Source organism: Cyanistes caeruleus, chromosome 3, assembly GCF_971803275.1.
Source record: "Cyanistes caeruleus chromosome 3, bCyaCae1.hap1.1, whole genome shotgun sequence".
Taxonomy (NCBI): Eukaryota; Metazoa; Chordata; class Aves; order Passeriformes; family Paridae; genus Cyanistes; species Cyanistes caeruleus.
In genome coordinates this window covers 68,522,930-68,537,107 of record NC_141703.1, presented here as the reverse complement: position 1 = coordinate 68,537,107, position 14,178 = coordinate 68,522,930, and the positions used below count along the sequence as shown (strand labels likewise).

Here is a 14,178-nt window from a genome sequence, read left to right as displayed (position 1 = left end):
GAGCCCCCCCTTTATTGCTTGTCTTTGTGTTTCTTGAGGAGCTGGCACTCCCCTGGGGCTCCAAAAGAGTTCTGTCAGTGCAGGAGGTACCAGCCTTGCTCATGTCTACAACCAACCCTCCTGTAAGCTTGAGATCATGAGACAGTGACAGGTGAGTTGCGTCTCTTTGGTCTGGCTTTTTGGAATGTTCAGAAGATGTCAACAACAAATATAACTATTTAAAAGATCTTTACTTATTTTCATGTGAATCAAGGAGAGATTGATTTGTGTTATCTCCACGCTCAGCTATTTCTTTTTAATTTCTGAATAAGAGTAACACTTCTGACAGTCACTTAACAAAAGAGATCCAATTTTAGCATGCCTCATCCCAAACCCAGCCACTAATGCTACTTTACACTGATAAGATTTATTGCAGATCAGATAGTGTCTGACCAAAACACTCCAGTGCCTTGCCTACATGTCAGCCACAGGCCATGTTCCTTTGCCCTGTAAGTTAAAAACTACTTTTTTCATGATGTCACAGCAAGACTTGTGGTTCAAGGTGCTGAAACTTTTCATTAAATTGTACTTTTACTGGCTGTTACACTGAGGTTCTCTCTGGAAATTGCTCCTTGTTGCTGTGAGCAAATTCAGCTCATGTTTGCGGGAGATCTGACATGACTGCTGTTGCGGTGTCATTAGCACTTTCCATTTCTTTTGGTTGTATTCAAAGCACAGGCAATGTGCTGCATGCTGCTTGTCACAGCCTGGATAAAGAGAGGTAAAAAGTGGTTGAGGTGGGGCTGGGTTGTCTGGGAGTTCTCTCTTCCCCCCATGCTGTTCCCTGGGCATGTGGTATAGGCTGGATGTCTTATTTTGGGATGCTTGGGGTGAGGTGAGATTGATTTCATCCTCATTCTTGCATCTTCTGAAGAAAATTTGGTGCAAGTATTTTAACTAATTTGCACTATATCTGATTCTTCTTCTTTAGTAATATTGGTATTATTTACCTGTCTTTGAAAAGCTGCCAAAATGAATGTAGCCTCAAGCATTCTTTAATTTAGGCTAGCAAAGTACATATTTTTAATAAGTAAGCATCCTGAAATTACTGGTTAAAGACTGATTCAATTCTGCATTCTAGTGCAATTCTTCAGTCTAAGTCAAATACAATTTCACAGTTTGTTCATGCTGAACTAAACATGAAATATTTTATACTTTTTTTTTGTGAAACCATCTCAGACTCTTACAAATCCATTATACTAATTACCTATTTAATTAGCACAACTGAAGACATGGGTGTACATACAGGGCTCAAGGAACACTTTATGAGAGTGAATGATACTATTCCTAGAATTTCAGGAGTGGATTTTTGTTTCTAAGCTAGTAGAAAATTCAGCCCAATTTCAGAATTGGGTGATGTGAAATCCCATAGTAAATGGTGGCATTTTATAATAAAATTTAAAGAATCACACCTACTACCCTACAGGAGAACAAAGTTCTGAACATTCCTTTTTGATTACATCCATTTCAGTGGCTAGATTTCTTGCAAAAAGCAGGTTTCAAGAGGATGCAGGGAGAGTCAAAACATTGAGGATAACTTCAGCAAATTTAAGGGGAAACATGAGATAGAGGCTCTGCTGCCTCCCCTCCCACACCAGTCTTCTAATGAATGATGCAAGGCTGTTGAATATCAACATTATTTTTGAGCAGCACATGAGAGAAAAATATTGTTAAAATGAGGTGAAAATTCTCTCCAAAGATGAATTTACAATGGAAAAAAAAATATGATCAAGGTAGAATTTCTAGATCTATAAGTCGTATTAAAAAAAAAAAAAAAAGAAAAGTAAAAGGAGAGACTTTGTGATATTTCATGAATATTAGCAATAATGCCTGTGCAATAATGGTATCATCATTGCACATAATGGAAGGAGTGCAATGTATGCAGATTAGCACACAAGTATAGCTATTATAATACATTGATGTGTTCTGTAGTGATAAAAGAATTTAGAAAGACAAAGTGAGTGTCTGTTGCTTGTTGATGATATATTATCAATTCCCCTTCAATAATGGACATAGTGTATAACTATCTCAGCAGAATGATGAGGCTGCAGGTAGAAGACAATTGCAATTACTTCAGAAAGGTGAAAAGTAACAGATGCTTTAAGAGCCCTGGGGAACACATCTGATGGAGACAGCTGCAGCATTGTCATATTAATGTCTATCAGAAAGACAATCCTCTGTATGATAAGAAGTCATGAGAAAATCAGCTGTCATCAGTGTTGTGACCCTGCCAGCATCATCAGAGCAAGCCTGTCTCGATTGCTGAGTCCCATCAGCTAGACAACAAAACTGAAATCAAGGTAATCATTATTCCCTAAAATATTTTTTTTCCTGAATATCAACCATTCCTTCAGCAAAAACAGACAGTCTTTATTTTCTGATTGTACTTGTAATTTCTCATTTTCTAAAATACTGTCTATAGAATTTTTTCCTGCTGGTGAAAATGAAGTACAGTGTTAAATGTGATCAAATTTGCTGCAATTTGCATTAGAGCAATAACAAATCATAGCTTTCAGCCATGACTGCAGTGTACATTTCTGCACAATAAAATATTCCTCTCTCACACACGTTTTTCATTCTGATGAACTTTCCTGAATGCTATGCAATATCCCACAGTCTGTAAAATGGCTATTAGGGAGCCCTGGTTATCATTCCAGTAATTTCCTATGTGGTACTGGGATGGGAATTTCTGGCAATATTTGATTTTGCAGCTATCATGATATTCTATCTTGCCTATCCCCTTGAGGCTGTTATTGTCTGGAGTTGTCTGCAGGCAGTCTGGTACGGCTTGCAAGTAGACAGCTCTGGGAATTTTTTGGCCTATCACGCTTTGAAGCTTTGCTTGAGAAAGCTCTGCTTTCATCCATTTTCCCCCCTTAAAGCTGTTGTCAGCTATCATTTGCAGTTCTTTGGTTTGATGGTAAAGTGCAAAGGAATGCTGCAGCCTTGGCTGGACTGCAGTCCTAACCAGTTGGAAAGTGATATATTCCCACTAATTGTATCCTCTCCTGCCTGGCTTTCCTGATGCTTAGCACTACCAAGGCAGTGGTACTGTGCAGGATTCCTCACAGAACTCTGTGAATCTTTCTGCCCTGACCTTGAGCACTTCTCTAGGGGAAGATGCTATGAAGGGATGCCCAGCTGCTGAGCACTTTAAACAGGGTAAGGTGGGTTGTACCAAAATATCTGTGCAGGAAGAAGAGTTTCTTCACCTTTTGGTCCACACATCTTTTGTGCCCTCTGTGCATCTTCTGGATCCAGCTGCAGCCTCTGCACTGGAGAATAATGATACAAAGGTAAGAAAATTACAGACCAGGCTTTGCAGGGCCCACAAAAAAAAGCATCAGGAATAGCATGATAATCATGCTATTATCTGCACCTAGTCATTGCATATTTGCTGGCCATCACTGCCTTACAGCTCCCTGTGATTTACAGGAGCCTGTCCCCTTCTGTTGTATGTGTACAAGGAACGTAGCCACAGATGTCTGAGTGCAGAAGTACATACTGCTTATTAATGACACTATATGCTTCCCAAAAAATCCCTGCCTACTTTCAGTAGGAAAAAAAAGTCTGGCTACAAATCAGAGCTGCCATTGCTGAATTTTCTGAGATCTGTTGTCACCTTTGCCAAACTTTTGCTGTTAAATAGTGTGAAAAACAGGTAGGTTAGTAGTTTGTATTTTAATTTTAAATTATATTGATGGCTAGTATTTTCCATTGTGGTTGTCTGAAGTCAGGTGCATCTGAAAATGACTGGTGTGTGCAGATCCCTTTGATTTGATACTTGGTGTCCATCAGTCCTGTGAATCTAGATGGTCTTATGCTTTTCAGTGTAGACATCCGAAGTTGCTTCAGATCACATCCTTTTTACTTTGGGATTTTCCCATGACTAACATGAATGGGGTGATACTCTTCTGGTACAAGGAATAGAAAGCAAGTTCAATGTCACCAAATAGATTAAGAACATAAAACTTCCACCAAAACTGCTGGAGAATTATGCAAGGGGACAATTACTTTAATGTCAAGACTCAATTAATGGGAGGTTTTTAGCTGTCAAGTCATAAAGAGCAAATTATAGTCTCGTTTCCTCTATAATTGATAGAGAACAAATTTCCTTGCTTTATGATCTCTGGTTTATGAGTAATTGTTTTGTTTCTGCATACCAAGTCAGTTATTATGGAATTATCATCTTCTATGGTGTGGATTGCAGCCACAGTCTAAAAGTTTCCTTTTAAAGGAAACTATAATGTCCTAATCTATTTTTTTGGCATTATATCATTTATAGACAAAATGAACAGGATCAAACTGCAGTTGAAGAATCATGGCATTTTTAGCTAAGGAAATGTTCCTGATGAAAACACAGATTTTATTAGTGATACTACAATTAAATAAGCCATTATCAACTTCCTACAGATCTCCTAAGAGCAGCTCTCTTTCATTCTGGAGCCCAAATTACGGAAGCAATCTTCATAAAGGCCACTTCCCCAGCTATAGCGCCTGCTGTGATATGATTCATGCCTTTTGTCTTCTGCTTGGAATTTGGGGATGTTTATGAAGGACTGTTATAAATACTGCATCTAATTCCTCTTTTCACAAGATGCTTTATTCACAAGAAGAAAAAAAAAAAAAGAAAGAAATCGCATCACATATGTACGTCATATCATTTCCATTCCCTTTGCCATCTGGCACTATTCTTGTTGCCTCCTTCATATACATATTGAAAGGATGTGAGACCAGTGCCAGACACTCTGGAGCACATGTTTCAGTACTTCAGCTGGGAATTTAATGGGGCACAGGCAGGTTTGAGACAATGACTCTGTGTAAATGTGCATTTGAAGGCTGGAGTAGAGTCATACATGCTTGGGAGCAGAAGAAGTAATGCATAAGAATCCCAGTTCCCATGCTGTGTATCACTAGAGATCTAACACAAAAGTTGTGAAAGTGAACAGATTAAATATCTCAGCTGTTCTTATACTGTTCAGGCTTTCATTTTCCATATGGAAGCAGTGGTATCACAGGTACCTGGTACCTGGCTATTGACTTACCCTGAAGTGTTGCCTAAAAATACACGTCAGTTCTTTTTGGCATGGTAACTTCTTTGAGACAGCGACTGCCACGTATCAGTACTAATTGCAGCAGGACCCTTTTTCAAAGAAAAGAGAGTTTTTCAAGGCTAAAAAATGATCTGCAGGATCATCAGTGCAGACCCACTGCACTCATCTTGCCTGCTTAAGGTGAAGGGTGATAATGCTGGTCGCATTCATATTCAAGCAGTCTATTTATGTGAACCATTATGCTAATAAGTGACAAAATTATTGGTTATGAAATTCAGATGGGCTTCCAAATACAAAGCAACTGTGGTCATGTGACAGGGGAAAGGGAGGAATTTAGGATTCAGGGATTTCTTGGCTGTGCAAAATGCTTATCTAAAAAGCTAGAGAAGTAATTTGGCCATAGATTCAGAGCTGATCCTTTTATATCTAGTTAGATACACTTAGGTTACACTTCTATCATCGCTTTTCTCTGCCCATCCTAGAATCAGCGCCACCCTGACTTCTAGCAGGGTGACAGGACTGGACATGCAAAAACAGTTGTCAGTCATTCATGGTCTGTGTTTGCTGCCTGAGCTTCTGCCTCTCTTGATGGGCCCAGGGCTCTGTAGCATTGACTTGGAAAGGCTGTTCAGCCAAACCAAGCAGCTCTAGCCCAATGGCTCTGAAGAGTGTGCATGAGGGACCAGAACCTGAAAAAGAGGTGTTTAGGAGACCCAGTAAATGCCTCAGCATCATGAGCAGAGCCCAGCTCAGAATCAGAGGAGTGCTCACAGTCTGGAAGTGCAGAGTTTGCCCGCTCCCAAGGACTGAAGCTTGTTTAAGCAAGAAAGTTGAAATGTCATCTCTAGAGCCTGCAGGCAAACGAGCCCCAGCAAACAGTGATATGGATGGAGCAGAAAGATGGAACAGTTTGTGGTGTTTTGTTATTTGTTTTGTGGTTATTTTATCCTCCATCTGAATAAAGGATAAAGTGGGTTATTACACATCCTATTTCATTGTCTGGCATTAAATCATTGAAGTGATTTATATTTGGGAAGAGTGGCTTTTAATCAGATGGGTACAAATTAGCCAAACTGCAATAAACAGAACAAAAACTCATGAGTAATTCATATTTAATGAGTCAAAGGCTCAATTCTCATCTCAGTAGCTTTGTTCTGTGTTCTGAAATCCCAAAGAAATACATAAACTCCTGATTGTGGGGCTACTCTATCTGATGCATTAATCCTGAATACACAGGTCAGATACTGCAAGAGAAGCAAAGGCTAGATAATTCCAGGAAAACAAAATGTAGTAGCTGTGTCACAGTGAATTGCACAACCCTAGCATCCTTAAAGCAACACCTGGGATTATCAACTATAAATGAAAAATAAGTGGAAGTATTTGAACTTCTGGAAGTACTTCTGGAGAGCTCACCATGTTCAGCTTCTTTGGCTGCAGGCTCCCCAGATGAACAATACCAGATTTTGAGTGCTGCTCTGACAGTGGCTGCGTGGCATCTCAGGACAGAGGCTGCTACCAGGGGGAGTGAAACCCTGCCTGACAGCACCTGGCATTTGCCACTGATCATGAAGGGAGTGCTGAGGACTGATTTACTGCAGAGTCCTGCATCTAGAGGGCTGGAGTTAGATTGATTGGTTGTGCAACTGTGAAACAAATTTTCTGTTCATCAGCAGTGATGTGATCAGGAGCAATAAGATCTGTCTAGTCCGTTTCATTTCCATCCCTGAAGCTGCCTGGCAGTAACAGATCCCCATGAACTGGATGACATAATTTTTATGCAAAACCAACTCCTGACCTCTCTTTATGCTGCAGGAGTTATACTGCTTGATGCACTCATTCCCCTTTCCAAAATGACTTTTAAGCACTAAGGCATGTAATTTCAAATAGGATAGGAAAGCTGAAAGCTCCCACTGGTAAAATAAAGAGGATTGAATCCAGTCTCCTCTGAATTGCTTGGAAAAGCTGTGCTTTCCCCTGGTTTATGAAGGGAAAACAGAGACTTTAAATGCAGATGATGCAACACTGCCTCCCACTGCTGCATCCCGTTCCTCCGATGCCTCAGCCATGCTCCTGCCAGCACAAGCCCACTGCTGCTTCAGTGGGAAGGCAGCAGGGCATGATAGATAAATGCTGGGGCCTTTCTCATTTGTTTTCCATGCTATTGATTCTGCATGCCCACACGATTATATCTAGGTTCTTGTGCTGGGCATAAGTGCAAATGCTGCTGGCAGTCTTCAGAGCAGGAGCTGAAACTTCCATCTCCCATTGTGAAGATGGAGTTACAATGAAGATATTCCAATTAAAAATCTCCAAAGGGCACTACAAGACAGTGTTTCTTATTTTATTTTTTTTTCCTCATCAAAGGACCATTCCATCTCCTAGCAGAGCACATGCATAGAGCAGCCTCCCCACTGCTGCCAACACATTTCATGTATAAATTATTGTATATATATTTTTTCACCTCAAATAGCCTTAAATTCACCTTAAATATAAAGAAATATTTTGTATACTTCCATGCAAAAGAATGTATGCATACATTTAAAAATGTTTCTTTGTCATCATCCCACCAAAGCCTGAGGCTGAGAGCAGAGCAGAGACTGAGACGAAACCCCTCCTGCACCAGCTGGAAAGGTTGTCCTTGTCCTGTAGCAGCACAGTGGCTCACTAGGGGATACTTGTTTTTCTGAATTGGTCCTATGGCAGGCTGCCTAACTCACTGTGGCAAGTACAGCTCTGTAACCACTTCCTTCTACTTCCCAGGACAGCCTTTTCCTCCCCCACAGATCTTTACAGAAATTAAAAAAGCACTGAAGATACTGTATACTGACTCCAGAATTGGCCAGAGCTCTTCTAGACAGGGATTCTGTTCTCTGTTGTGGGTTTCATGTCTTGAGTTGAGAGGTATCTCACTCTGACATTTCACAACTTTCTTCTGACCTACCTAGGCTGCAACAAACAAATCCCAAAATGTCTTGCCAGGTGTCTTGAATTCCCATGGTTGTTGATGTCTAAGGAGATTTTGGCATTAAGATTGCTGATTCTAGACTACTAATGTAAGATCACTTTTCAGAGACTGTCACCCCATGTATCAGTCCCCTGCACAATCCTGCTCTCCAGATATGCTGCGTCAGGGGACATGCTTCTGCTCTGCTCTCCCAAACCCACCCAGCCCATGGGCAGCTGGCAGCAGAACAGGCCTTACAAAACCTGACCCTGGATTAATCTTGTTAATCACTCAAGCAGGTTTAACTTGTTTTGTAAGATAATTTTTTTTATTTTTTAATTTTTTTTTTTTAAGAAATAACCACCCAGTGTTACTTTAACTGTTTCCTACCCCTTCCATGACAAAAATCAGTGTTTTCTAGTCAAGTAGCTGCATGTCAGCTGACAGCTTTTTCTAGCTGAAAATTGTAGTGCTTTTAAAGATTTTGGGTTGGAGTCTGATATTTCAATGCTGGAAGACCATAAAATTTGAGCTTATGCCCCTTGACAACCTTTAGTTTTCTTTTGATTTCATAGGTGGGTTTCCAGGGGCATGTGAGGTGTAATCCCTTGTGTCTGGTCTTTCTTTGATGAGGCTGCCTGTTCTTTTGATCCAGTGGGATGCCATTCCTGGCAGTCAACAATGTAACACTCATTAATCAGTTTTGAAACTGTCCAGCATCATCTCAGAAGGGGGGGTTCAAAAGACAAACATTTGGGAAAATTGAATTTGTGAGCCATAGTGAGTTTTTTTCAGCATCCACAGAACTCACCTATGGGATTTTTGCTTTTTCCACCTTCACTTCTCCTGCCATAGGGGACAGCAAAATGAAACGTGTATGTTTTTACAGAGCTTGAGAGAGCAGAGCACCACTTACTCAGAGCTTTCTTTTGGGGCTGAGGTAGGCGCCATCCAGGATGCTGGAAAAGCTCCCTGGTATCTCGCAGTTGTAGGCTCGTGATTCATGCTCGGGCTGCGTGCAGGGGCTGGGAGCGAGCAGAGGAAATCCTTCCTCCTGTCTCCCGGTACGTGTGGAGCAGCGCGCAGCCCCGAGCCGCGGGGCCTGGGCTGCCCGCTCCTTGTCTGGGAGAAGAATGGACACCTTCCGTGCCTGCAGGAGCGGCTGCACTTCCCCCAGGCGCCCAGGGGCTGCAGCCCTGTGTGTCCGTGTTCCGCAGCACAGCCCTGGAGCAGGCTAAACCAGAGAGCCCCTCATCTCTCCGCTGCGCGTTGGCAATGCATTCAGCCACGGGGAGACCTTATTCCTGATGCCAAATAGTCCTGGCTGGTAGTATCGAGCCAGGAGAGCAAGCTGTGGAATATCTACCCACCTGCAGCAACGTGAATCCCTCCTGGTCTCTCAGGCTGCTGCTGGGTCGGTATAAATGCTTGCAGTAAGAGGGAGCAGATGCGTAACCACCGAAGCTACAGATCTTACCTCCGTGCTTTTCCCCATTCCAGAAATGGAAGAGTCTGTTCAAGAATCCTTAGTGGCCAGCTGTGTTTCATAGAGTGAAATTGAAAAAATAAAACAGAAAAGAACATGTATGGAAAATGTAGATTGGATCATAAAGAACTGAAAGGGGGACATCAGCCTCCTCTGGTGTGCCTGATGCTGGAGGCCCTTCCAGGCCCTGACCACGGAACAGCATGCTGCTAAATGAGAAAGCCCATCATCTTTTAACAGCAAAAGGCAAACTCAGTTCCATAGCAACCACATTATGCCTGATATGCTGGAAAGGCAGAATTCATTATGAGAAAAGAAAGCTGTGCCTGGCATGGAAAGCTGAAACTGCCACTCTGACTATGGGAGATCCGAACAGATGCCATTAGAATAAGATACAGGGTGCTGTGCTACAGAACTGGAAGGAGGTGATCATTTGTGATGGTTTTCCTCTCTAGGGTGGGAAGTAAAGAAGAAGGAATGATTTTCATCCTCCTCTGATTTTCATTAGCTTCATTTGACTTCTGATTGTCATTTGTTTAACTTTTAGTAGTATGTATTGTACATCTCTGCTGCGTAGTAACGAGGCAGGTAGGCATCCGGTTAGTGTTGTACCTTAATAATCTTCAATTGTTCTTGTTGTTTTAGTACAGTTCACAGTCATTCCCTGCAATACAAAAGTGGAAAGTTCAGCTGCCTCTCAAAAGAGCTGGATTGGGACTGGAAAATGTTCAGAGCAGGATGTCAAAAGTGATCAAAGGAATGGAGCTTCTTCCCTACAAGAAATAAAGAGTAGCTCTTCTAGCTAGAAAAGAGGTGACAGTGGAGAGAGGAAGGCAGCCTCTAAGTGCTGGGGAAATAGGGAACAGGGGAGGGTTTTCACCATCCCTTCCAGTGCAAGCATGAGGGAAACCAGCGGGTAAGAAGTTTTAGTACAAAACCCAAGGTGCTTCTTCAAAAGGCTATGGGCTCAGTGAACTCCTTACCACAGCAACTGGAGAGTGATAAAGGTCTTCATGCATTTAATTCTCATCAGACAAATCAGTGAAGGGCTGGTAAACACAAACACAGCCCTTACGGTCCAGGCAGTCGCTGCTCTGCAGGTTGTGACTGGTTAGCAGGAGGTTCTGGGCAGTGTCTCTACAGGTATTTCCTTGCTTAAACATGTCTCTAGGTATCTACTTCTGGTCATTGCTAGAACACAACTGATATTTGATCCAAGTTGATATGGTTTCCATATTCTCGGAGACTTGGCATACAAGCAGTGACTGTATTTTAACAAAAGTCAGAAATCTGCAGTGGATGCCTCTGCCCTGCCATGTTTTCTATCTGTTGTTTCTGTTGAGCTTCCTCTCTGTGCATGTGTCTGTCTCACCTCGACTCTGATCTCACAAATTCCACCCTCCATGAAGGAAAACCCAGGTGCAGAGTGGGATTAAGTCCCTCCATAATACTGCCTGTTGGATGCCAGGGTACCACATAGGTGTAGGGCACATTGTGCTAGATTCTGGACCCTCAGAGTCTGGTCCAGTATTTGTACCATTGCCATCAAGAGTGAAAGAATTCTTTCTTATAACATTCCTTTCAAGGTTACACCAGAATTTCCACTTGTTTAGTTCTTCAGCTTAGAGTCTGTTCCATATCCCTGTGTTGAGCTTACATTTAAAATGTGTGTAGCCAGCTCACATTTTTTGCTGTAGTCAGTTTTTTCTTGGTTATCACATAGAAATTCTGAATTATTCCACTGGGATATTGACAACTGTAGTTGGTTTACTTATTATGTGTCCTTCAGTTGCTTATCAGCTGTATTTGGGGAAAAGAGGGTTTTTTACAAAATGTTTCATCCTTGACTGCAGTAGACTGGAACCTGATCCTGCTCACGTTAGCACAGGGAGCTGCGGGTTTGGGTTACACATTTGTAAAGAGCCTGTGAAGCTTTTCCCTGTTTTTGTGACTGTGTTGCCCTCTGCTGACTGGTAATGGTTTGGAAGATCCCGAAAGTCCCCGCAGAGCAGCTTAGGTGCCCGAAGGCTCTCTGCAGCTTTTACCGGGATTATTTTTGACCTGGGGTGTCCAAACCATGCTCTCCTATCTCAGGTTAGCTGTGTAGCCATAGTTAGGAATTCCCCAATAATTCAACAAATTGAATATCCCCCTCCATCCAGGTTTTCAGATTAGCTGATATTTTATTAAAGTTTTGATTCTAATTAACAAGTAAAAATTAAATTGACAAAACTTTGAAACAGGCTCTTTTTCACCTGTGAATGGGGTCAAATGCCTGTCATCAGCTGGTTTAAGAAAATCACAACATGACACACTGTATGGAGGGAAGATAGAATTTGACAGTAGCTTACACAAGAGCTAGCTTTCAAGGACAGGAAAAGGAGACAGCAATTATTTGAAAATAGATGCAAGTCTGTGCAAAGGGAGAAATCCATCAGGAAATGTAAAGGTAGAGATGATTTCGTACTCAGGGCATGAACAACTCCAGGCTCATCTTCAGAGTTGAAAGAAAACTCTATTACTTAGTTAAAATGTGCTCTTTCCTACAATCCCTAAAAAAAAGCTGTTGCCCTGGACCCTGATCCTTTCCCAGGAGGAGACCGAGGAGCAGCATTTATTGAAATGTTAACGGAGAGATTTGTGTCAGGTGGAGAAAGCGTGGCCTGCCCTTTGGCAGGGCAGGTTCCTATCTCAAACACAGTCTCTCACATAAAAATTGCTTTGAATAGCTCCATCAAGATTTCAGCAAACTCTTGTTGATAATGCATACCTCCTATTTGTTGTCAGCTTTGAGACCTATGATTGAAAAAGCAGAGCCTAAGCTGGAGGCAGTATTTACTTTATTTACAAGGGCTGAATGCAGACAGCAAAGGGAGATTGAATGATGCTTGTAGACAATGTAACAATACCCCAGGCACAGATGCCCTAGATCTGACTTGCAATTCCATCCTAGGTTATAGTTCTTTTTAAATCATCCAAGCTCAAGGCAGGCTGAGCTGAGTATGTAAGACCCATTTAGCTAGAGAGCTAATGTCTTGGGCACATTGAAAATACCCCAGATCCCTGCAGAAACAGTTATTAGCTCAGATAATGTTATCCATACCTTCAATTTAATAAATCTGTTCAGGGAAGTCTTGCATTTGCAGATTTAGACAACTGGTTTTGGCTTTTTATTTTTATTTGGTTATCTGATAGTTTCTTGTTATTAAGCACCATATTTTAAAAACTAAAAGCAACTGCAGCTACACAGCCATTTGATACCAGAGCTGCCCCTTTTTATGAATGTTATAAAGTTCTACCCTAACAGTATTATCTTCTCATACATGCCTTCATCTTTTTATATGTAATTTTTTATGTGATTTGGAAATGTAAAAGTGAATCTAAATGTAGATCTGTACAGTTCATGCAATGTTACATCATACTGTGACAGTCAGCTGCCTATCAATACAGGCCAAGGCTCATCCCTGCCCCTATTTGCATCAGAATCAGCAGGGCTGCAGCTTTTAAAAGCATGAGTTCTTTCTCTGTGAGCACCCAAAACATGTAAGTGAGCCCACATAAAATGATAGGCCCAAGCCTGCAGAGAGTCAAGCAGTTCTACAAGCTCTTAATAAAGAAAGGAGAGAAACTTCCAGAGAATCTTTAACCTGTGATGATAGAGGAAGAGGTGCACTTTCATAAACATGAACTGACTTCATTGTCAGTTTAATTAAGGAAACTCATTTAAATATGACTCAAAGATTCGTACTCTCCAGATGAATATTGATACTTGTGGTAGATTTACTTCTTACTTGAAATGTGGTTATCACTAATTGCCTGCATATATTGGGATGACTTCTGATTATGTCGATAATGTCAAAAGTGTTTTTGGGAAGAGTCTTTCTCCGTTGTCACTCATTAAGGACAAAGCAGATGTCACTGTAATTAGGAGATATGCATACTGCTCATTTTTAAGAGCATCTAGATGAGCATGCTCCTGCTCAGGTTTGTTTATTTACTTCAAATCTGATTTCTAGCTGGAGACCACTTGTGGGATAAGGATCATGCCAGGTGTCCTCTCATCTCCTGGCCTGGGATTCTTTTTATAAGTACTAATGCTCTCCTTATCGGAAATTAACAGTATTCCTCCCAGAAAATGGTTAATCCTTGGTAAGGAATACCTAAACAGTATATACTGTTAAAATTTAATAAGTGAACACTTATTTTAAAACTTATACTTTTTTTTTTTACTGTGCACTGTGATGCAATTTTTTATATGCACTGTGATGTCTAACTGAATGATGCAAGTAAATTTGCATCAGATTAATACTGGATTTATTTTACCTCATCCTACACTTTCCTTTTAGCTTCTTTCCCTTTCCCTTTCCCTTTCCCTTTCCCTTTCCCTTTCCCTTTCCCTTTCCCTTTCCCTTTCCCTTTCCCTTTCCCTTTCCCTTTCCCTTTCCCTTTCCCTTTCCCTTTCCTTTTTCTCCCATGCTGTTCTTGTATCAGCACACTCTCCTGGTAAGGTTCTCTTCCACCTTCTTTCTCCCCAGGAAAAGTGGCCATTACCTCCACAAGGTACCACCACCCTTTCCAGGTGTCTGGACATGGTCAGCATCCTGAAGTGGGGATGTGGTTAGTGAGAAGAGTGCCTTTGAGGAGCTGTGAAAACA

General features: G+C 41.4%; 1 protein-coding gene across 2 annotated transcripts in view; it reads left to right on the top strand.

The window, feature by feature from the left end:
- The window catches only part of MTUS2 (microtubule associated scaffold protein 2), a 308,364-nt gene that overhangs the window by 7,298 nt on the left and 286,888 nt on the right, over positions 1 to 14,178 (top strand). Inside the window, exons 2-3 of one of the 2 annotated variants that reach the window (XM_086881667.1) lie at positions 39 to 151; positions 2,072 to 2,339. The exons of the other annotated variant lie outside the window; for it this stretch is intronic. The gene's annotated coding sequence lies outside the window, so the exon portion shown is untranslated. The remainder of the gene's footprint in view (positions 1 to 38; positions 152 to 2,071; positions 2,340 to 14,178) is intronic. 2 annotated transcript variants of the gene reach the window in all.